The sequence below is a fragment of the Rhipicephalus microplus genome, chromosome X (assembly GCF_043290135.1).
Source record: "Rhipicephalus microplus isolate Deutch F79 chromosome X, USDA_Rmic, whole genome shotgun sequence".
Lineage (NCBI taxonomy): Eukaryota > Metazoa > Arthropoda > Arachnida > Ixodida > Ixodidae > Rhipicephalus > Rhipicephalus microplus.
In genome coordinates this window covers 66,249,573-66,272,850 of record NC_134710.1, presented here as the reverse complement: position 1 = coordinate 66,272,850, position 23,278 = coordinate 66,249,573, and the positions used below count along the sequence as shown (strand labels likewise).

The 23,278-nt window shown below is 43.8% G+C and overlaps 1 long non-coding RNA gene across 1 annotated transcript; it reads right to left on the bottom strand.

Moving 5' to 3' along the window:
- Positions 1-273: 273 nt before the first annotated feature.
- Positions 274-4,816, bottom strand: LOC119175904 (uncharacterized). Its single transcript, XR_005110373.2, has 3 exons — positions 4,473-4,816; positions 1,228-1,386; positions 274-739 (listed from the first exon to the last, which is right to left on the bottom strand). It is a non-coding gene; the product is annotated as an uncharacterized LOC119175904 (long non-coding RNA).
- Between the last annotated feature and the right edge of the window lie 18,462 nt (positions 4,817-23,278).

Genomic DNA, 23,278 nt, shown 5'->3' with positions numbered 1-23,278 from the left:
ACGGCTCGTAGGTACATGCACAATGGTGCAAATGGAGATGTAGAATGCATGATCACATTGCCCGTGTTTCAGGTTAAAGACGAACTGTAGCGGGATAAATTAGCTGATCGCCCCGTATGCATCCAGCATACCACCGTCATCTGCTCATAGATCTGCAGTACGAGAAAAAATAGCTGAGTGCGGACCCATTGAGTTGGGACCCATTCATTCTATGGCATCAGGCTTAAGATGTTGCGCGCATCAGAGAAAGGACAAAATGACAAAACACAGGTATAGTGAGTATTCGCCGCTTTTTTTTTATTTACGCGGCATTTAAAGCATTATTATTCTTTTCTTTATCGCGATTCAATAAGCACCTAAAAAACGAAGATTCCAAAAGGACTTGTGTAAATTTGTAAATAGGAAGTAAACTAAATAAGAAGCAACCATCTCCAGGTGCGCAGCAGTGTCGAAGCCTCCCCACACAGATTTACTCTTGTATATGGTGAAAGCGTCCCGTGGCGAATCAATGAGAATCGCAGCCGCAGCGGAAAGCCAAGAGCGACTTTGTCGGTGCTAGTTGAAGTGCATGTCGATAAAGTGCTGGCGGTCCCTGAATGTGGGGCCCCAGGGATTCCGCTGGTCATTCTTCGTCTGCTGGTTCTTCTGGTCGTTGCTGTAGTTGCTCTTGAACGACGGCTGCGGATCCTTGCTGAATGCCTTGAAGCCCTTCTGGCTGTCAGTGTCCAGGGTCATCTTCCTGCATAGACACGAGCGACGTTGGCGTCAAGGGAGACCGAGCCCAAGCCCTCACCGGTATATCAAAGACTGAATAATATTTTACGGCACCCTTTTTTGAGTAGTGCGTAAATGCAGCCGGCACTTTAAGCATGCTAGCTCGCATTAGTCCCGAAGCCTAATGAGCACAAACTCATTTCGTTCAGCACCTCCTGTCAGTGTGGGGTTTCACATAATTAGGGTAACAGCATTCTCTGCAAGCAAATGTGTGTAATCCCTATGTCGCTCCCACAGGTTATGTTTACCCAATGTAGCGATGCTTGTTGAGACAGCATGAGATTCTGGTTTAGTAGGTACTGCAATATATACAGCCCATCACTAAGCGACACAGAACCCAAAATAGAAGTGCACAACCTCATTGGTTAAGACTATTTCTGCCTTTGGTTCTTTGCAAGTCACTTTGTCAGCGACCTAGTTCCACTCGGTTCAACGATTGGAGGGGTTACGTACCTGGCAGGGATCGCAACAGTTTCACCGGGACGCATCTTTCCCTCTGCTCTGGTGTCCGGGCAGGGAAGCTTTCGAGCGCTGTGGCACAGCTGAGGATGGTTGTTCGAAGGTGGCCTTCACAGAAGGCAAATATTCCTAGGCTTCTAGGCGGGGCCAATTCTGCAAGGAAACACGTGAGGAGGAAATCTCGTGAGGTGGTTCGCTCGACGGCCCTGCAAACACTGGGTCGCGTCATGCAGAGAAAAGCTAACGGCTCACAAGACTGTCGGCCCTAAACGCTGTGCGCAAACTACCGAGAGTCGTAAATGCGTGAAACCTTTAAAGTGGCAGGCAGCTGCTGGAAACGAGATGCACATACGTGATTCACGCCGCAAGCGCGGCTGACTCGCCATGCGGGTGTCACGCCATGACGACATGCCAGCTGCGACGCAGGCTCGTCGTTCCCATGTGAAGTCATGGCTTTAGGGCGCCCATTTTATGAAGTTTATTAGTTACATATCACGTGGGACGTGTTAATAATCCGTTCACAGAGAAAAGGCACCTGCAACGCAGTCTTTACAATATTGATAATAAGCAAAACGAATGAAGTTAATGTAATTTTAGCACACACGCGCATTGAGCAAGTTCTAATTCACAGGCGTAGCTTGAAAGCTGATCGTGGAACCCATGCCCTATCCTTAATATTGTTAATCCTTTCCGAAAAAACTCCAGTAAAGAAAGAAAATAAAAGAAACAGGCCACGAATAATGTGCTTTACGATGACGTAAAGTTATGGATACATTACACTACTCTCATTTGCGTCATGCTGGATGTCGAGCATTCACTGATGTCGAGAAAACCACCGGCGGTACACCACACATAATTCCCAAGAAAGTGTACGCTTTTTATTTTAGCGACATCATCCGGCTAACTGCCTGCTTTGCCTAAGAAGACCGTGCTACCGAAGTATAAGCCCCCACGTTCACTGACGAAAAGAGTCGCGAATCTGGTTTGATGGTGTCACTCACTAGTCAAGTCATATAGTTTATCAGCCGGTTAATATATCATGCGAATAGGATTGCAGCTACTCTTATGTCGTTACACCTCTTTTCTCCCATATCCTCTTTTTTTAGGGGCGAAGCTCCTTAGGATATGGGTCTGTCCTTCCTCCGTTTGGGTACGTAGCCACCGGTGGCACATACCCACTCTAGAGCGGGTATGTGCCGCAGGGGATGGGAGATGGCGGTACTTCGAGTGTTCATAGATGGACGCACGGACGGACAGACAGACTAGTAGACGAACGGACGGACGGACACGCGGAGCGGGTATGTGCCACAGGGGATGCGAAATGCGACATGGTGGTATTTGGAGTGTGCACTAGACGGACGCACGGATGGGCGCACGGACAGACGGATGGATGCATGTATTTACGCATGGATGGTCGCGCGGACGGACGAAAACAAGAACGATTGGACGGATAGAAGCATGGACGGGCTGACGGACGCTTCGCCCCACTCATCATCATTCACTCCGCGGATTTGCTGTGATTTTTTTTAGATTTTTCTTCTTTCAGTAAAACTATATGTCTGATAAATGATCCTCAGCAGAAACAAACATAGACACAGAGATTAAACAAGTTTTGTAAATAGGCTACGCAGGCAACTAAGGCCTTCGCAAAAATAATGTATTCTCAAATTGACCATTTAAGGATAAAGAATGCAAAATCTCTCTAGAAGCAAAACAAATGCAACCGATCTTGCCATCAGAGCTAAGGTAAAACCAAATCCGCAGAATCAGGCACAAACATGGCCAAGTGTTTGAGCCTGCTGTTGCAGCAGCTACGTAATCACGATGGTTTGTCCTTCTCCCCGATTCTTTATATTGTAAGTTTATATTGGAAACGTTAGCTGTGTCGGAAATAATTCGTTAAATGGATGTTAAGTACAAAATGTGAAGGCTGCTGAAGAACTGCAGATTGGCGGAATGTTGACGATGTGGCAATTCATCCTAGAGTGGTGATTCGTTAAAAAGACACTAACCCATGGAAGAAGTACAGGCGAACCTCGCGGAAACTACACACTCGGGATTTTTGTTGACACAACAAATTTAAAGTTGGTCATTGCAACGAAAATCCTTAATTCATAGTTTAGGCGGCGTTCGTGTGCGCTCCTTTGGTCTGTTCGCAACCTTTTGCGCATCACCACCTCATCCTGAAGAAGTATTAATGCATTAACACAAAATGATGATGGGCTGAACGACATTATAGGCTTGACAACAATGCTTTTCGTACTAACAGAAAATGAGGCTTGAGTCAAGAAGATTTCTTAATTGTGCAGGAAATATATAGCATGCATATCAATAACAAGTCCTGTGGCAAAGAAACCAACACTCCGCGTGTTCCTAACTTGTGTGCACATATATAAACAAAGAATCATAAAAAACAGCTCCATGCTGATCGAATCTGTTCTGTTAAGGCGCCTCGAGTCGGCTCGAGACGCTATCCTGCCGCCGTGCCAGTGCAACAAGGTCGTTTTGCTCGCGCTGTGCGTTTCATTATTTTCTAAACAGCCGCGCAAGACCGGATTTTTCGTTCAGGTTTCGGGACGATATCGTAAGCGGCGGAGAGTGGTCCGGTCGTTGCTATACCGCCGGCGTGAACCAACCGGCACCGGTTGAGCCACCGATGCGCTCTGCGTAAATAGAACGCCGAAGATAAGCCGGGCCTGTTCTAATGCTTATCTACACGAGGTTACACGAGGTGGTTTTGCTCAGCTGTCCCGCTGTACGCTCGTGGCTGTTTACTTGCCTCTCTCACTTACTTTGAGATGTGGAGCGAACCGGTTATCCTATGTTTCTAAGAATAAGCCGGAGTGTTCTCAAACGAGGCCTGCGGTATTCGGACACGACGTGCTAGTTCTACAGGCTTCTGGTGTCAGCTGCATTTGCTCTCGACGGCCAGTTATGCATAGTGCGTCCTAAGCCCAGTTATTTGTCAACATCATGGTAAATAGACAGAATGTCCCAAACTGCTTTGTATATGGCAAAGGAAAAGTTAGTGTAATCTGAGTTTATTTCCTTCGATGAGAGAGGCCTTGCGCAGAAAACCTCTGAAGTAACTATCTCAAAATAGACTAAACAACGACGAAAGCGGGTGGCTACAAGTGTCAGCCACAAGAAACGCCGGTTGAGTTGGGCATCCTCAGATTATTCAACGCTCGATCACTGTATGGCTGTAGTTAAACATAGAACTCCAGCGTGTGGCTCACCTCAAGGAACGTGGTGCAACTGTGTGAGCACTTGTAGCTCCAGCACGTTCCCACTGTTCCCCAAACGGCTCCCACGCCGAGTGAGAATGGTCTCCAGCAGCTGGTCAATGACTGCAAAGACGACGGCTTGGCTGCGCATCCGAACCTCCGTTGTCTCCGTGGGATCAGTCAGCGGCTAACGGCCGGGAACTCAGTAGGATCAACAGGTGGCTCAAGGAGGGGAACGAAGAGAACGGCAAGCAGTCAGGCAGCTGGAGACGCTGCGCTGATTTCGCTTGCGTCTGGGCTTCCAACTAGCAACGAGAGTAATTACGAAGGGACAAGACTGGCTAGGCAAGTTGCTCTCCGAAACAAACACGCCGGCGCTCCGTCGGCTCCCTTATATGCCGCGCTCGATCGGCATGGCGAGAGAGAAGATGACCTTCTGCGCGGCCAGCCAATGGCGGCTGTGCGGCGCAACTCCAAGATGGAAGCCCCCATCCGCAGCGAGAGTGCCACCTCCGCTGCTTCGCGGCTGCAACGTGACCCGCGTCACGGACCCGGACACCGCCTCCAACTGGACCACTGAAACCCGCTGCTGAAGAAACGAGACACGTCGGCTATCTGAGCGTGGCCTGAACAAACGGCCTTCCTCAAACTTTCCACTGCTATGCTCGGTCGCACAGCTCGTCGTCCGCGTCGTGCTCGAAGCACTAAACTTACACATTGCCACTAGGCAGCCGTCCCCATGGTTGTGTCGACATTGCTTCGGCACTACCCGGTGACAATCGGTGTTTTGGTTAAATACCATTCATGTCACTTATCCCACTTTGCTTCATCATCTTCTTCTTCTTTTTCTAATCTAAACAGAGGCAGCCTGTTGTACTTGACTTGAGAATACAGTGTCCACCAATTACTCGTGTGGCGCCTTGTTTTCTCTTTATGCTTGAGAACAACTTTCACTGAGTGCTAATAGGAGCTTTAAAATAAGCTTTTTTCACGTTATGGCAGTTAGTGGAAAACCAATAAGCTGAAAAAACGCACGGCGTGTCAATGTCATCGCCACAATGAGAAGCCACGTTTAGCAGCATTCAGTAAAAAAAAAATACCTCTTTGCTTTTCTCTGATGAATTTTTTGGAGCGAAGTATTTTTTTCTTCATACATCAACAGTGATAGCACCTTTTATCACTTCTAGGTGCCCATATGTAAGTCTGTTTAAGTTATCGCGCATGAATTAGAGCCTTGTCAGAGTGGTCAAGTTGATATAGTGGTTCATATAATTGAAAAGCGCCTCAGCAATACCGAACAAAAAGAAGCAAAAAAATCAGGACTTCGCTTCGTCGTATGTCCGTGTTCACGCATCAGTCTTTGCCATTATACAAAGTGAAGGCTCTGCGTTGCTGTTTTCAAATTCACATGTTGCGATATGTTTCTTCAGCACTTGTCAGGATTATATCCCAGGGTGTCTCATAGCGTAATTGACTCCGCCAGGCGCTCTCAGAAAAAAAAAACGTGGATCCCCCCATACTGAGTTCTGCACACATGCGGGAATCGCTTACTAATTATTTTTCATCTGTTTATTGAATATTTGGCGTCAGTTTGCTTCGCTTCTATGTATAGCTTAATGCACGCGCTCTGCCGATTTTGTTCCATCTACATCTTTCCTCGCACTCATCTGCTTCTGTTTCCAATCTCTCGCATTCTCTGCAGCTAACTTCTTCAATTTCGCTAACATCTTCCCTGCTTGCCCATTCAGACACCTGTATGCCAAGTGGCACCGATTCACCGACCAAGATTGTTCACATAGCAAACTAAATATATTCCCAATCACACACACGTAGTGGGCTAGTTCGTATTCTACGGCTACAAAAGGTAAACACCGCAGATGAAAAGAAGAATAAGAGCCGCATAAAGGTTCGCTTTAATGAAGCAAAAGTCAATGAACTCGTCATCACGTAAGGGTGGATCATCTATCGTTATCGTCGGTGCTGCGTTGGGACGCTATGGTGAAAACGTTGGCTGTGCAGAGAGAAGTAGAGTGGTGTGACAGTGTGTCCGCAGAAAGGTTCATCTTGATGATTGTTTCATGCCTGACAATGTCTGCAACTGAATGAAGGCACTGTGCTTCGCGCACGCCTCTAGAAAGTTGTGGGCTACGAATTCGCACTGCGGGAACCTCCCGTAGGTACTTGTGTGTGTGTGTGTGTGTGTGCGCGCACACACACACACACACACACACACAAAGACGCATGCGCAGATCAATTATCTAGCTTTTTAGATACATCACTAATTAAATGATTTATATGTGGGGTTTAACATCCCAAAACCACCATATGATTCTGAGAGACGCCATAGTGGAAGGCTTCAGAAATTTAGACCACTTGGGGTTCTTTAACGTGTACCCAAATCTCAGCACACGGGCCTACAACATTTCCGCCTCCATCGGAAATGCAGCCGCTGCAGCCGAAATACAGGACTAAGGAGTATCTGCATGAAAGATAGTTATGTTGTGCGGCACAAACAGACACTAGTACAACCCTAAATTGAAAATTGAATTGAAAACAACCTATAGATTTAGTAATCACGTGAAAAATAAAATGCACAGTAGATATATTCTGAAAACTTATATCAGCTTATATCAGAAAAACGTCGGGGCTGGCAGTTCCAGCAGAAAGAAAGACGTATGGCATTAGCCAATTAAGGGCCCAAGGTTGCGGTGGCATGAAATCAAACATAATGAGAAGGAGGATATAATTTTAGTGAAAAGAAATTGCAGGAATTCTGATTTCGCCGCTTGTCTGCTGAAACTTCTACCACCCCGAAGATTACTGTTTTTTGGAGTTTTTCTTCGGGAGACAGTGGTCTCCCCTGCCGTCTCTAAGGGAGCTAGATGAAGCTCTCTGGGTGGCGGAAGGCCCCCGCATTCCCAGATGATGGGCAAACCAAAATAAAACAAAAACATATCGCCTTTTTTTTCATTGTTTACCGTTTTTTTTGCGACAATGACAGCTTTTGCTGTAGAACTACGAGATATTTGGGATCATGAAAAATGTGCTGCGCATATTTATACGAGGGGTGCCCACACATAAGGGCACATTAAAGATTGCGAAAGTGCAGTACGCATTCAAGTCTACATTTTGTATCTGTAACAAAGAAATATTATGTCGTTCAAAAAAGTTTACAGCCTCGATCACCAGATAGAATGCCTAAGCCGTCAAGCCAATGGAGTGCAAGTCTCCGACTGCTTCGCATAACTATACATGACTTGCGAGACAGTCATTCTAGTCGGAACAGTCAAACCACGGCCATTTGTTTCCGCTTGAGTAGTATGTGCGATATTGTCTCTACATCTTCACTTCCATGCAAACTTAACACCGGCCATCATATCGTTCAGCGCTATAGAGCCGTATGCAGAGTGTCGCGACGGTTCGTATGGAAACGATGATATTCTCTTCCGACGCACCAACATAGCTGCCCTTGCGAAAGATCTATTTGGGGACACGGGTCGTCGTTTCCTGTGAGATAACATCGTGGGAAAACCAACTTAATTTCTTTATTCAGCAGCGGACAGCAAACGAGCACGGACCAGTAACGTTGACCTTGCGCTTGTACACCGCCCTCGGCCGCGCGATTCACAGACACGTGGAGAGTACGGGCGCCTCTCTATGGGAAAGCGAGGAGGCATATGGGTTGACAAAAGGCAGCACGCATACGCATTTCTTTCGTTTTACTAAAGCCACCATTGGCGGCGAGCACGTGCGCCTTGATCCGCCTTGATGCGGATTCGATTCTCGCGGAGCCAATTCGACCGGCACGCATGTGCTGCTGGCACTAAATAGCTCACGGCATGGTCACCAAGAAAGGACATCTGAGAGCAACTAAAAAGGCGAGACTGAAATATCTGTAAGCTAACGACGCCTCACGTTCTAAACGCGTCTATGTCCAAGAAATGCGGCTTATGCTGCATTGTAGAACAGTGAGTGAATGGATGCGGTGGTACAAGTGACTGGCGCTATGGCACAATAAGGTTCATCGGTCTTCTATGTGCCCTTCATAGATCACTAATCGTAACATGCCGCAGAGCTGCACCCCGGTGGGGCCTGGAAACATGACCTTGTTGTTGGACCAGTTCGTGAGTACATTAAATCGTGATTTTCACTCCAAAGATGAACACACGAGTGCACCTGTCTTGTATTTCCTCCTGCGTTCGTCTTTAGCGCAAAAACTATGATTTCATGTTCAGTCTTATGCTCTAAACTCAGAGGCTGACGCCGCATGTACGTCTGAGCCTGTTTGCGCACGCTCGTGTCAGTTGCCGAAGATCCCTCGCGAAAGACTCGCTTATGTCCTTCAGCGTTTTTCTCAACCATTAAGTAAAAACCTGCAACTACAAGTTTTGCTACTGGCTTAGAACTGGTCACACGAATGACAACACAATGGTCTGCATAATTTGATACGAAGGGTTTCGTGTAATTGCACTTTGAATGTCTCAGTCAGAATCATTTCATAGGTAACCGACCAGACAGAGTCAAATAGTGAATTTGCCTAGAACCAAGTTCTACTTCAAAAGAGCGTTAGCCCACCACCAGCCTGAAGGTTGATTACCTAAGAGGTATTTCTTTGCAAGGAGGTATTATTATTTTTGCATCATCGGTTGGAGGTATTATTGCAAGGGGATGACTGAGTGAGTGAGTGAGTGAAGATACAGTGAAAGATTGTGGTGAAATGACCTTTGTAGTTTGTACGCTTGAGGGATATCGTGCTGTACAGCTTTGATATATGGGTCAGCACATCACCCTGTGTGCATAATGTGTGCGTAATGTCTGTTCTTTGCGCACAGTCTATTTACAGAACCCAATCGAAGCGAATGCGTTCATAAATTTATAACAGACTTTAACTCTGTACATCCCACTATTTTATTTCTCAGCAATTACTCCTGCACCATCATTGACTCACTGGACGTTACCGACTGGATTCTCAAAAATAGGCCAGTTTCCAAAATCTAATGGTACTAAACAAACACTCAAATGTATATATACGTACATTTTTCACAGCAGTCATGTGAGGCACTGTGAGACAGATTTTCCAGAAAGTCAAGCACCCCGATTTAAATGCATATATTTCCATACCAATTGAGCGCAAACGAAAAACATCCTCAAGAAGAAATATCCGGAGAAAATGATTGATAAAAAAAAGAAAAAGTTCGCGTGACCCTCTTAGCTCCACATGTGGCATCACATTCTTCACCGCCCTAGACGGAGTTGTGTGTATGTTTTGACGATTACGCTGGCTACAACGCAGGGATCCGTGTTCGTGAGCAAGCGAAAGTGCTGTGTGCCATTTCCTCGTGCCTAGCAGCAATACCATCGTTTACGTGTGGCCTACCTCAGGCATGAACACTAACCGAAGCACTTCCCAGCGTTAATGTCACTTGTCTTCTCGCTAGCGTGAAACTTTATACACCTTTCTTGCCGCTGCGTCCTCAAGTCGTATCAACGCGATTGGCCTTGCTGGGTTACCACCGTTCATTTAGGCCCTTTGTAACGCTTTACTTGTTTCATCTGTCTAAACGCGACTATCCACTATAAAGAGACAGACGACAATGAATATTGAATATTATTTTTATGGCATCTTTTCAAAGTACTGAAAGCGTTCTATAAGCACATTGAGTATCTATCTATCTATCTATCTATCTATCTATCTATCTATCTATCTATCTATCTATCTATCTATCTATCTATCTATCGCGACCAGCAGCGCTTTATATCAGCTACCTCTTCCCGTGTTGCTAGTGTCCATGTTGCTGTTGGCAATGTTACGCACAGGTAAACAACTGATGATATAAAACATATGCGGCTGTTTAAAGTATGTCTGAGCGTGAATTAGTTCATATCTTTAGCGCAACTTCATAGCGTTTCACTCCCGGCTGCGGCTGCTGCATTTCCGATGGAGGCGAGAATGTTTTAGGCCTGTGTGCTCAAATTTGAGTGCAGGTTAAAGAACCCCAGGTGGTCGAAATTTCCGGAGCCCTCCACTACGACGTCTCACATAATCATATGGTGGTTTTGGGACGTTAAACCCTATATATCGTCATGATGATAACGTTTCGCTCAATAAAAAAATTACAACAGAGTCAATTTTTATGCGCATGCTTCGCTTAACAATGATTCCCAAGGTATGTGGGATCAGCTGAATTTCTTCTCTTTGTGTGTCACGCGTGGCTTTCGCTGAAAACAGTATGATTGTGTTCAAGTGTTCTGCGCCTCAAGTCATGGGTCTTGTCCAAGCTGCGCAAGAATCACGGGGCAGAGGACAAATAGAAAGCTAGAAGAAGCCTAATTAGAACTCCGATGGCCGTGTGTCTGCGTGGTGGATAGCTTTTTATCATTCCTTTTTCACGAATTTTTTTGTCTCGCTCACATTACGAAGCTTGCATAATCGTTCGCGAAGGACAGTTCTTGCGCACAGGGCTCACTTTCGCTTTTATCGCGTAGGAAAGGCCACTGCATCAAGTGATTTGACTCGCGCTCTTTGCTTTTATATCCCCCTAAATGCGCCCGAAGGCCGGCACACTCTTGCATCGGGTTATCAAAATAGATCCTCGGGACAGGCGACGCCAGTTCAGCGCGTTTTGTCGGCCTGCATTTCCCAAGCGCAAAACTATCAAGTTTCACCTTATATTCCAAAGCCCAAATCTCGCTAACTCCGCGAACACTCGCTGTAGATATACAGCGTGTTCACATTCGTCGCGCCAAATTGCAAGATATCCGGGAATATCGCAGGGAACCACTGCAAAAGCCGCAGTGTTGTAATGCAGCTTTCGTTGACTAAACGCCTCTCAAGGACAACAACCTGTTATTTATTTTTTATTTCATTTTTTTTACGAAGAGATGTGCGTGCATCTAATACCCTTCAGGGTTAAATAACTGGTTGATATGTTTCAGTGCTTTTGAACCATGCACCGATAGATGCTTGCTCAATAGTCCCTAAACAAATAAGAATACATCCTCTTCATTCTTTGGTTCTCTATATTCCGATAATTAACGTACAGGAACATTTTTTTTCCGTAGACACATATTCCAGCTCACTGCGATATGTCGGGTCACTTACGAAGGCAGCCGAACAGTGGTAAGAAATACTTACTAACCAAAAACTCTCGTGAATTTTGTCCATGTGCTCTCGGCATACCCACAAAACGACCCTATCGGAATTGCTCTTAAAAAAAAAAAAATCCGCTCCAATCCTTACCCCGGAAATATCATTAGCTGAAGACGTTAAGCCAATAATATCATTTAGAGAACGAAAATGGGCAGTAAAAAAATCTCACATTTCGCTAAATGAGCATTTTTTAGACACACGCCAAAAAGTGATGTGGTCTGTTCGATGTAGGCTCGTTGCAAACACTTGGAAGCTGTGAATGAATGGTTTAACAATACTATAGCTATGAACGAATGGAAAACGGTAATGAAGCTTTTCAGGACAGCAGGTACACAAAATATGACGTGGCACAGCAGTAGGACATTGCGCAGTCGTGATTACGTGACCCGTTGCCGATGAATGTCGAGTTGAATGGCTGTTTGAAGGAGTCAGTATCGTGCGCGCCCCCGAAATTTCAGAAAAAAACTATTTTGCATCATTACAGCTCACAATTACGCATCAAACGCGTCAGGTTCAATAAGCCACGGCAGTGCCAGAAATTACACTCGTTACCCAGAATATTTCCCTATTTAGTTTAGTTGTAGATGCGAACAATCAAAAAGAAAATCGCCATTTCCTATGGTTGGTTGGTGGCTCTGTTCGCGGATAAATAAAGTTTGCGAAATAATTACTGAGGCTTCTTAATCTCTGTGCCCGAAGAGCTGTACACCATCGATAGTTGGACGATATCCACGTTCTGGGCGTAATTCTCAAGTGGTACTGTACAGTACACCCCCACTGCTTCAGACGACGTAATGAACAGGATCACAGGCTGTATAGCAGTAAATTGTTTTTGTCGTCGTTGCTGTTTTGTTCAACTTGGAACACTTCACTTGTGGGGAATTTTCGAAGAGTAGCACGGTGTAAATTGTGTGTCGACTTCTTTCGGCTTATCCTATTTCTTCCCTTTCTCTCTGTCTCTCTACCTATTGCTTGCTTCCTCTGTCTTTTCGTCTTTCTTGTCTCCCCAATTTCGCTCTCTCTCTCTTTCAGTCTTTCTATCGCCTTCTACATTTGCTTCTCTCTTTTTTTCGCTCATTCTGTCTGGGCTACGCTTCACTACTTTCTGTCCTTCTTTTCCCTCTCCTCACTTTTGCACCTCTTCTCTTCCTCGCTTCCTACTTTGTTCGTACCCCATATCACCTTCTTTCTTTCTTTCTTGCTCTGTGTTTCTCACTGTTCTTTCTCTCTCTCGCTTTCTAGCTTGCTTCCTCTTCAATTCAATTTTTTTTCTCTGTGTCTGTATTTCCATTCTTCATCGATTCCCTCCCGCCATTTCCTTTATTTCTCTCTTTCTCTCTCTTTCTATACTAAGCGTTACTCTCTTGTCAAATCCCTCCTCTTCATTTTCACTTTCCTTTCGAATCCCCTTGCTATACTATACTTAGGGGTCGATGTTTCCGGAATTGATAATGTAATCATTCATTTATTTGAGAAATTTTGGCGTGTTCCGGAGTTTATTCCTCGTAAGTCACCAATTTTGGAAAATCTTGTGTTTATTTTGCTTTAAAAGTTCTTAAAATGTGTTCGTACTTAATTTTATTTCACATAAAAATGCATTGTATTGCTGCTGACAATCCTGTTTTTTTTTTAATTTTTTTTCGCTTGTCAGTCGCTTTAACGGCGAAAAACCAGCATATGATTATGAGAGACGCCGTAGTGGAGGGCAAAAGATATTTATACCAGCTGGGGTTCTTTAACGTGCACCGAAATCTGACCACACGGGTCAGCAGCATTTGGGCCTCCATCGAAAATACAGCCGCCACAGCCGGGTTTCGATCCCCCAACCTGCGGGTCAGCAGCCGCGTGCAGTAGCTGCTAGAACACCACGGCGGAGCGCTTTAATTTATTTTTCAAACTTCCTGTTCGTTTACAGGTTTTCCTACCAATCTCTCTCATCTTCTTCGTAGAAAATAAAGCATTCGTTATTATTATTCCCAATACTGGGAAGCCTCAGAGGAAATTATATCTGAGCATGAAAACATGTGAACATATGAAGTGTGTTTTAGATGTCTGCGGAAGCGTTGAACGCCCGAACACATACATACAGACACAAATACTTCAATACAGAACACCCACATTTGTTCTTATCAACACCTTGAAGGTTATTGTAATAGGTGCCAGCACACTTTACGAAGTTGCTGCCGCTGTTGAAGGCTCACTATTTTCCATTGATGATTGCAAACTTTGAAATTGTACCGCGAACATTCAAAATTCGCTTTTAAAATAGGAGCTTATCGTTTATTTACCGGCGAGTGCTTATGGGATTTTTTTCGGATTTACCCGAAAATGCGGAGTTCTAACTATACTATACAAGGCTATGGTATATATGCTCTGCTAGCGTGCCTGGATAGCCGAGCATTGCTCAACTTCTTATCGCGGGGACACGGATTGGAATGCCACCTCACGAAGAAAATTTTTCCGCCAAAATTTTTTTCTTTTTTTTTCTTTCTCTCTTTCCTTATCTCTTCCACTCTGTTTGTATTCGTTCCCCATCGGTAGCTCTAATAATAATAATAATAATAATAATAATAATAATAATAATAATAATAATAATAATAATAATAATAATAATAATAATAATAATAATAATAATAGTATTAATAATAATAATAATAATAATAATAATAATAATAATAATAATAATAATGATAATAATAATAATAATAATAATAATAATAATAATAATAATAATAATAATAATAAGCTGCTCGGGCACTACATTGTTTGAATTATCTTCTAAGATGTAAACTACGAATTCTCGGCCAATACCCTAGAGTGGCTATGTGCCATAGTGTTGAAAAAACTGACGAACAAGCCTGCCGGCTACACTTTGATAAAACCTGCTGTAAAAAAAAAGCGAAAAGCGGCCATGATGCTACTTTTGGCGTAGTTACCAGCCATTTTTTTGTCCTATGCCGCTTGGCACCGACTTAGTGTATACATATATTTGCGCATCGTGTCACACAGCCGCCTTGCCCTCTAGGTCACCGAGTGCTAAAGAAAGTGCCGACTTATGCGAAAAGCCTTGCTGCCAGCTACCTGAACGATGCTCCCTATTTTCGCGCTTAATTGTACGATGCTTGTTGCCAAGCCACAATGAAAGGCTTGCGCCGGGAAATTCACGTTCACTTTGTCTCTACAACGTTGGCTGCAGGCAAGGCGTCGCACCGCTCGAGTAATTGGCTGCGGTTTTGCCAAGACAAAAAAAAAAAGAGAAGAAAGGAGAGAGTGGAAGTATGAGCACCAAGTTAATGCACACTGGAATCGTGCCATCTGGCGCGCTCAGCGCGGCAATTTCGGACTTGCAGAGCTCGCGCGGTAGCGTTTTAGAAAAGTAATAAAGTTAGACTTTTTTTCTATTCATTGTTTTGTTCCTACTTGGAAATAGAGATTTACGCTTCGTGATTGCCTGTTACCCTCAGCAACATAGCCTTGATTCGTGTGGCACATAGAATGAAGATTGCGCAGACTTTTGCATGCTGTATCTGGTTCATGGTTCGAAAAACAAAGAGCTCTTTTTCTCTTTGACTTTCTCATAATTGTGTTCTCATATCTTCTTCGGGCCGTCCGTCGATATAGCTGTTCCAAAAGTCAGTTTTCGTTAACAGATGAGATGTTTGTTTGTTTGTTTGTTTGTTTGTAGCCTAGGATCCATGGCTCATACCCACTGTGGGGGATTGGCCAAGAGAACATATAGTCTCATATGGACGATAGCTGCTCTATTGTTTACAACAAAAAAAGGGGGGGGGGGAGTTGTATAATGAAGACAGAATATTGGAAAAAAGATACCAAAGATTCAGATAGTGAGAAAAAAAATCAACAAGAAAGTAGACACTAAAAGCTATACCTTGATTTTGGGAGCCGACCAGAAAGCTGGTTTTTCGAAACACAATTAATTTGGTATGTCATGGATTTACCCAGATTTCACAATTACTGTTCGACCCGCTTTTTTACTTCTTTAGTATCTGTTAACGTGGGCTTTATGTTGAAAAACATTTAGAGTCTTGAATAAAATTACACACCGCATCGAATGCATCTCTGTGGCTATTTCCCAAAACAGAGGCACCAAAATATACAACATTTAATATGGTTAAATTTAAACCTAGCTTCGCTAATGGAATATCTGGAAGTCTTTTCCTAATTACTGCATAGTTCTGATATGAGCCAAAATAATGTTCAATAGTTTCTGATTCTTCGCAAAACGGACAAAGGGGGGAAAGTGTCAGACCAGCTCTGTGTAAATAAAGATTTATAGGGAGACATGACACCGGAATCTGGAGATGTCAGAGCGTCAAAAAAAAGAAAAACAAGCAGTTTTTTTTTTTTTGAAGGACACTATCATGAAACAGTGAATCAGTTTGGACCCATTAATTTTACTTTGAAAACTGCACTGTCGTTGATATCCCTCTCACAGGCTCATTATTAGACTTGAAAACTAAGGTAAAATTTGATTTTTGAACCTGTTGCCGCAATTTTCGCCCGGGGTGCCTCGGATTTTAAAACGTTTTATTCATATTGGGGCCACACTCGCTCAATTAACTTTTCTTAAGCTTAATATGCTAAGTATGTGGCCCCATAGGAGGACAGTAAACTTCCTATTTGCCGATCAGGAATCACGCAGGGACTAGTACACATCGTCGAAATTCATGACGTCACAGTGATTGGTGCGGCAACCCATAGAGTTTCCCACAATACTTACTAGAGGGAACTCTGGCGCTAGTGTCTATGGGAGGTGCAACACACGGCGCTTCAGTGAGCATGGGAATGATGGGTAGTACACACATTTGTCTAATTTTCGTACTTCTGGCCTGCTTCTGGCTCCGTGTGTGTTCGTGTGGCTTGGAGATGTTTTTTCACGAAAACATAAATTAGCAAATGTTCACCGTTTGCGCTTCACAACCTTATTCTTTTAGGCTTACTATTTCGAATCAAGTTCCTAAGTTCAAAAGGGTTCGTTCTTTTTTTCAAAACAAAACCGTAACCAGCAATAAACGAAGCCTCAAGTACGATTCGCCACCCACAAGTACGAAGACTAGGCAAATGTGTGTACTACCCACCATTCCCATGGTCGCTGAACGATCGCAGCACCAGAGTGCCCTCTAGTTAATTTTGGGAAACTCTATGCGGCAACCATCGAAGCGGCTTGGCCAGCCGCATTCTCGTTTCGCATGTTTTTTTTTTTTTTTTCATTTACCAAGCGTCATCTCGGGGCAAGCGTGGTGACATATGAAAAAGCAATTAACCAAAACGAAAAAAAGTCGATTTTCGTTTAGTGCTTCTTTGATATCACAGTTTTTCCTGTGATTATTTGTCGTGAAAACCATCATTACTGAACGAAACAAACAGGTGCTGTTGTAAGATGTCGTTGCATGTTCGCGCGTTGAAGGTGCGCCCGAAACTAGTATCCCAACTATGGTGATTGAAAACCCCTTTTGGGCATTTTCGTTGTTTGTGATGACACAGTAGTGTTAGCCAAATCGATAAAAGTTTTGCAAAAATTGAGAACAACAAAAAAGGCATGCCCCACGATAAGTGCGAATCGATGATATGCGAAGCACGAATGAGGAAGGTTGATATGTGACTAATATCAGCACAACCTTACGAGGTGGACATACGCACACAGTAAACACAAGTCAAAATGTTATGCACATTCACGTATCTAGATGCAAGCATGTCATTTATAGATGCACAACGACGAACCACTTACGTTTGCAATACCAGCAACAGCAGCAGTAGGCCGATATGTTGTATATCAAGCTAGCGAACCAGCCGCAAGCGCATCATGAGTGTGACATGTAAATCATGCCGTACATAACATACGTGTCGTGATTCACATGTCAGGACTTGTAGTTCATGTTCGCAATACAGTCACGACACTTGACGCCTACTAAGGTGTATATCAAGCTAGTGAGCCAGCTGCAAGTGCACCATGAGCATGGCATGTAAATTATGCCGTACATGACTTCCATGTCAAAATTATCATGTTCGAACGAGTCACTTACCTTCGTCGTCTATTCACGTCATGTGATACCAAATTTGGTATCAGGGGAGCTATTAAAACGGCTCCGAGTGCGCCATGAGCGTAGGATTAAGTAGGATTTAGTCATAATTTACATGATACGCATCTCGTGATTATGATGTTTGCACCGGTCATATACCTTCGTCATCTATTCACGTCCCGTAATACCAAACTCGGTATATGTCAAGTCAGCGAAATGACCGCGAGCGCACCATAAGCGTGGCGTGTAGTCATAATTTAAATGACGTGCATGCCACGATTTCCAAGTTAGAGTTGCGGTGGTTATGTTCACTTATGTTCGCCATGCAGTCATGTCACACCATACCAGTTTTGCAATGTATTATATGAACGAAACCATCGTAAGAGCAGCAAGACCACTACATGTGTGTCTTGACAGTCATTACATAAATGTCTCGATTTTCATGTTATGGGTGGTCATTTATGCTCGCCATAGAGTCACGTTACGCCACGCCAATTTTGGTATTGATGCCACTATCGAAACGGCCAGGAGAGTAGATAGATAGATAGATAGATAGATAGATAGATAGATAGATAGATAGATAGATAGATAGATAGATAGATAGATAGATAGATAGATAGATAGATAGATAGATAGATAGATAGATAGATAGATAGATAGATAGATAGATAGATAGATAGATAGATAGATAGATAGATAGATAGATAGATAGATAGATAGATAGATAGATAGATAGATAGATAGATAGATAGATAGATAGATAGATAGATAGATAGATAGATAGATAGATACGGTCAAAGTCGCTGAAGTTCGCTAACAATGCTCGGCATTTATTAATGCCCTTAAATAACATACATTCGTATCAGCATGCTCATAAATCAAGCAGGGCATAATTGTTTGATATGGTTGGCTACTAATTAATTTCGCCCCGCCGCGGTGGTCTAGTGGCTAAAGTACTTGGCTGCTGACCCGCAGGTCGCGGGATCGAATCCCCCCGGCAGCAACTACATTTCCGACAGAAGCGGAAAAGCTGTAGACCCATGTGCTCAGATTTGGGCGCCCGGTAAAGAGCCCCAAGTGGTCGAAATCTCCGGAGCCCTCCACTACGGCGTCTCTCATAAAAATATGGTGGTTTTAGGACGTTAAACCCAACATATCAATCAATCATTTATTACTAATTAATTTTGAGACAAATAAAAGGAAGTTACCCACCAGGATACTGAGGTACTGAAGGAGAGAACATCGCCGATGCGCATCCGCTGTCGAGTGTTGAGAGGACGCCACCGACCAGTAACTAGCATGCGTCAAAGCTCAAAGCCATCATTGCCAACTGTTGAAGGATGATAACGAGATGTCTTGTAGTCGTTGCTTTCTTGAAACAGGACACTTCAGCCTAAACAAAGCGGTGGACTCATGATAACCCCTTGAACCAATTCAAAACAGCGTATTACACTGAATCGCGGCATTTTCCGGTGCTGGCTATTGCTCAGTCAGAGATTAAGGATTTCTAGTGAAGGTGACTCAAACAGATATAACAAAGTCATGCGACTACCTGACCTGTTGTTCGCAGTTTATGTTACTCTGAGAGGTTTTTTTTTCATGGTCACGCAAGTATCGCTGATATGGTATGCAGGTTACCAGCCATGCACTTGCTAGATTGCGAAGGTACCCACAGTTTTTGTTTGTTTTTGCGCAACGAATAAAACCAATGCGGGCAGTTTGCAATAAGTCGGGCAAAGCTTGGCACAGCGAAGCACAGGCCGTAGGTGGGCGTGCTTCAGCTATTGCGCATGCGCGGGATTGACCAGTTGGTGCGGTATCTAGTCGCAAGACAACCCGATGCCTGCGTGCTGTTTCAACATTTTAGCTCTCTCTGAGACTTTCTCTACTTCTTTCACTCTTTTCACCTGATGGTCTCTCTGTCGCCCTTTTAAAGACGATAGTCTTTCTTGGGGACCTTCGACGCAAAACTTTTTGTCTGTCGGTCTGTCTGTCTGTCTGTTTGTCTGTCTGTCTGTCTGTCTGTTTATTTGTCTGTTTGTCCATCCTTAACGGTACCGGATACTCTAAACGCCACCAGCCGATATCTCAAATGACTGACCCCATCCGCAGCGCTCACCAATGTCGCTCAAGATTCAGCGTTCATACTTGTGCAATTGTTAATAAAAAGCAATTATTGCGCATATCTGAGACGCCATAACAACACGTATACTTTATGCATGTGCGTCTTTTACTACCAAAGGCATACATAAGTAATTCTAAGGACTGTAGCGTGTTTCACGCTGCGCTGACCACGCAACGCTTGCATGAAAAGGCGAGTGTTTCCAAAGCTTTGCTAAGACGACACGGCGTTGGCACCTCCCATCCACTGGCGTTCTACACCTTATCACCTCTGGGACGAACGCGCACGCCCGTCTCAGAGCCGCACGATTCGCCTTCTAAGAAAACTGTCAAATAGCACTCATGGCTCACGAGTGACGTAGCTTCATGCGCTCGTTCGCCTCCACTGCACGCTCGAAGCACTCTTACACAGCGCCTCCAGAATACCATTCACCAATTTTCTTGCGCAGAACACCAAATAAATGTTTTGTTCACTCTCTCCACGCGCAAGACTATCGTCTTTTGACGAAATTTGCAGATTAACATCCAGATACGGTACCAATTTTTTCTTTCTTCTCTTCCTTCTCTCTGGTCTCTCTGTATCCTTCTCGGTACATTTTTGCTAAGCTCTGCGCTCGTCCTTTTCCTCCTCATCACCATCACATCTCTCCTCCCAACGCACACTTCCTCCGCCTCCCCTTGCTACACTGTACAAGGCTGTGCTTTGCCAGCGTGCCTATACAGATAGCCTAGTGGCTAGGACGCTCTCCTTCACACCCGAAGCACACTGGTGCCAAACCCCCCCCCCCCCCCCCGGTGAAAAAAAAAAGCTCGAATGGAATTTTTTTTGTTTATTTTTTTGCTTGCTTTCTTTCTTTACTCGTTCTCTCATCCCTCAGGGCTACTACACGTCCTGCCGTAGCGGTGAGTATTGGTACGGAAGCAAGTGGAATTACGTGAAATTCAGTCGCACATACTCATTCATATTGATAGGGGTTGGGTACGGTCACATACTTTACGCCGAGTTAAACAGCTTCGCTGTAAAAAAAAAAAAGCCCAGCTTTACAGTGATTTGCACAAGGCTGGGACACAGCACTTAGCTGGTCGAGGCTTGACTAGCGCACGTCATTCACACTCCTATACACGAAGTGTTCACGCGATAACACTGTAATTCAAGAGTGTTGGCTTGGTATCGTTCAGGTTCAGTTGGGAATTACTTGACAATTAAAGAACCAACTAATTTAATCAACTTAAATATTTTTGTATGCTCCTTGCTATTTCTTTCTTTTTTGCCTCCTTTCTTTTTCACACTCCTTTGGCTTTCTTCCTATTGGTTCCCTTTCTTTCTCTCTCTATCTCTGTTTTTGTTTGTTTCTTTCAGTCAAGATCTCAGTTTTTTTCTACTTCTTTTCTTGTGTCTCTTTCTATCTCATTCTCTCTCTGCCTGTTTCCTATTTTGTTTTCTTCCCTAATTATATATATATATAAATATATATATATATATATATATATATATATATATATATATATATATATATAATTGCTAGCCAAAAGAATATTGACAGAAATATCATTTTCTCCTAAACTATTCCTCACGAAAGTTTGGACGAACTACTACTACTACTACTGGACGAACTACTAGTTCCTACTGAAGGAGCAATGAATAATTGATAATAAAGGAAATTTTTTTTTCAATAGTCTACATTGATCAACTGAGAACGTTTTGGACTCGAGGTTATTGAGTAAATCTCTTCGACTGTATAATGAAATATTGCACAGCCTCGCACACTTTCCCGTTGCTGTGCCCTAGGGTATGTACACCTATGGATAGCAAATTTAACGTTGTGAAAGCTGATCCAAGGATTCGTAACGGAATTTCTAGTGATACCTTTCTTAATAATGAAAACTTTCTACAAGACATCAAAAAGTCTTCCACATTTTCATCTTCTCCACAAGAAGAACAGAGCGGGAAAAGATTCAAGTCTGTTCTAAAGAAATAGGAAACTTAGTGGAGGAATACGACCGCGTAATCAAGTAATTAAAACTTCCAGGTGTCGGTTATAAAATGAGGACGTTTTCCAAGGTGTCATTAGATGGTTGAAATCCGGAGAATTGTTTAGAGATGGTGTAGAGAATTCTCGCATCATAATTTGCCTTCTAAATCTTGATGCTACTATAAAGGCTGTTGTAGGGGCAATATTGACAGCTGGTCCGTCTAACGTCGCTTTCGCTAGTGGATCAGCTGTTTTATTTAACGTTATGCCTCCATGCCCTGGCACACATACTAATTGCACCTTAGTTGAGTGATTCGGTACTATGGAGTGGAATTCGGTTAATTCTTCCGAATCACCAGATGCCGTGACCGCACTGCAGATCGACAGGGAGTGTGGTATTATAACGGCGGAATTTATTCATGTTGGCAGTTTCTGAAGGGCCAGTACTAAAGCTAAAAGTTCTGCAATAAAGATAGGTGTGAAATCTGGAATTAAGTGTAAAAAGGACCAATCTAACTCAGGGCATAATATACCGATGCAACTCTTTTCATCTTTCTGAGAAGCGTCCGTCGCAATGGTGATTTATGCTAGCATTCCTAGCAGGTAGTCCTGTAAAATAGCTGTTAACATATTATTCGGTAGGTGTTTAGTACTATTACAGAAAATGTCATCATAGTATATTTGGATAGAACTTGTGGAGCTGCCGAACAAATTAGCGCATCGGAAGAAGATGACGAAGAGAGCACACTTCGGCATGATGATTATTGTTTTTTGTCTACATCACGAAACAAAAAAATCCACCTTGGAGATTACAGGTATGCTGTATCATTTTTGTGTCGTTCCACGTGAACTACCTGTTTAATTTGACATGTGCGTTTCTTTCCGGGCTAAAATTCATGGGCGTTTCTTTGGCTCTGCTTTTCCCCAACTACAATCTTGTACGCACTGATCACGAACTATCTTTAGTACATTTATGTGAGCTTGCACTACCTTCCAGCGGTCCAGTGAGTTTCATCCGCATAGGTCGGCGAACACATTCACGAGTCGACTCACTCTGACTTAGATCGAGTCGTGGGTCTGTGTCTAAGCGGTACCGGGTGGGTAATATTTTGGTGAGTTTGAGTCCGAGTGAGTTTGACTGAAGAACATTCTGGTGAGTGTGAGACCAAGTGAGTACCAAGTGCAAGTTTTGGACTCACTTGAGTTAGTCTCAGTGAGCCCCACTTCTTTATTTTGCCGGCCTATAGTTCTATCTAATCAGCTTCAGCATTACTATGAGCGTTTTCTTAATTCACGTTTTTTTTTTCTACTGACGTGTACTCAAATGTATTTCGAAGCAGTACCACTCGTACGCTATTTGAGCATTTATCACATTCGAAGCAGCTGTTTGATTAGCCTTTGTGAGTAGGTCACGCCGCAGCTACGCGCTGACGTCACTTTCTCCCTGTCCTGCCGCGCGCTTGCCGCAGCTCCCGCAGTTGCCACCTCATCCGTTCGCCCACAACAACTGCCGCTACCGCGATCACCGCTCAC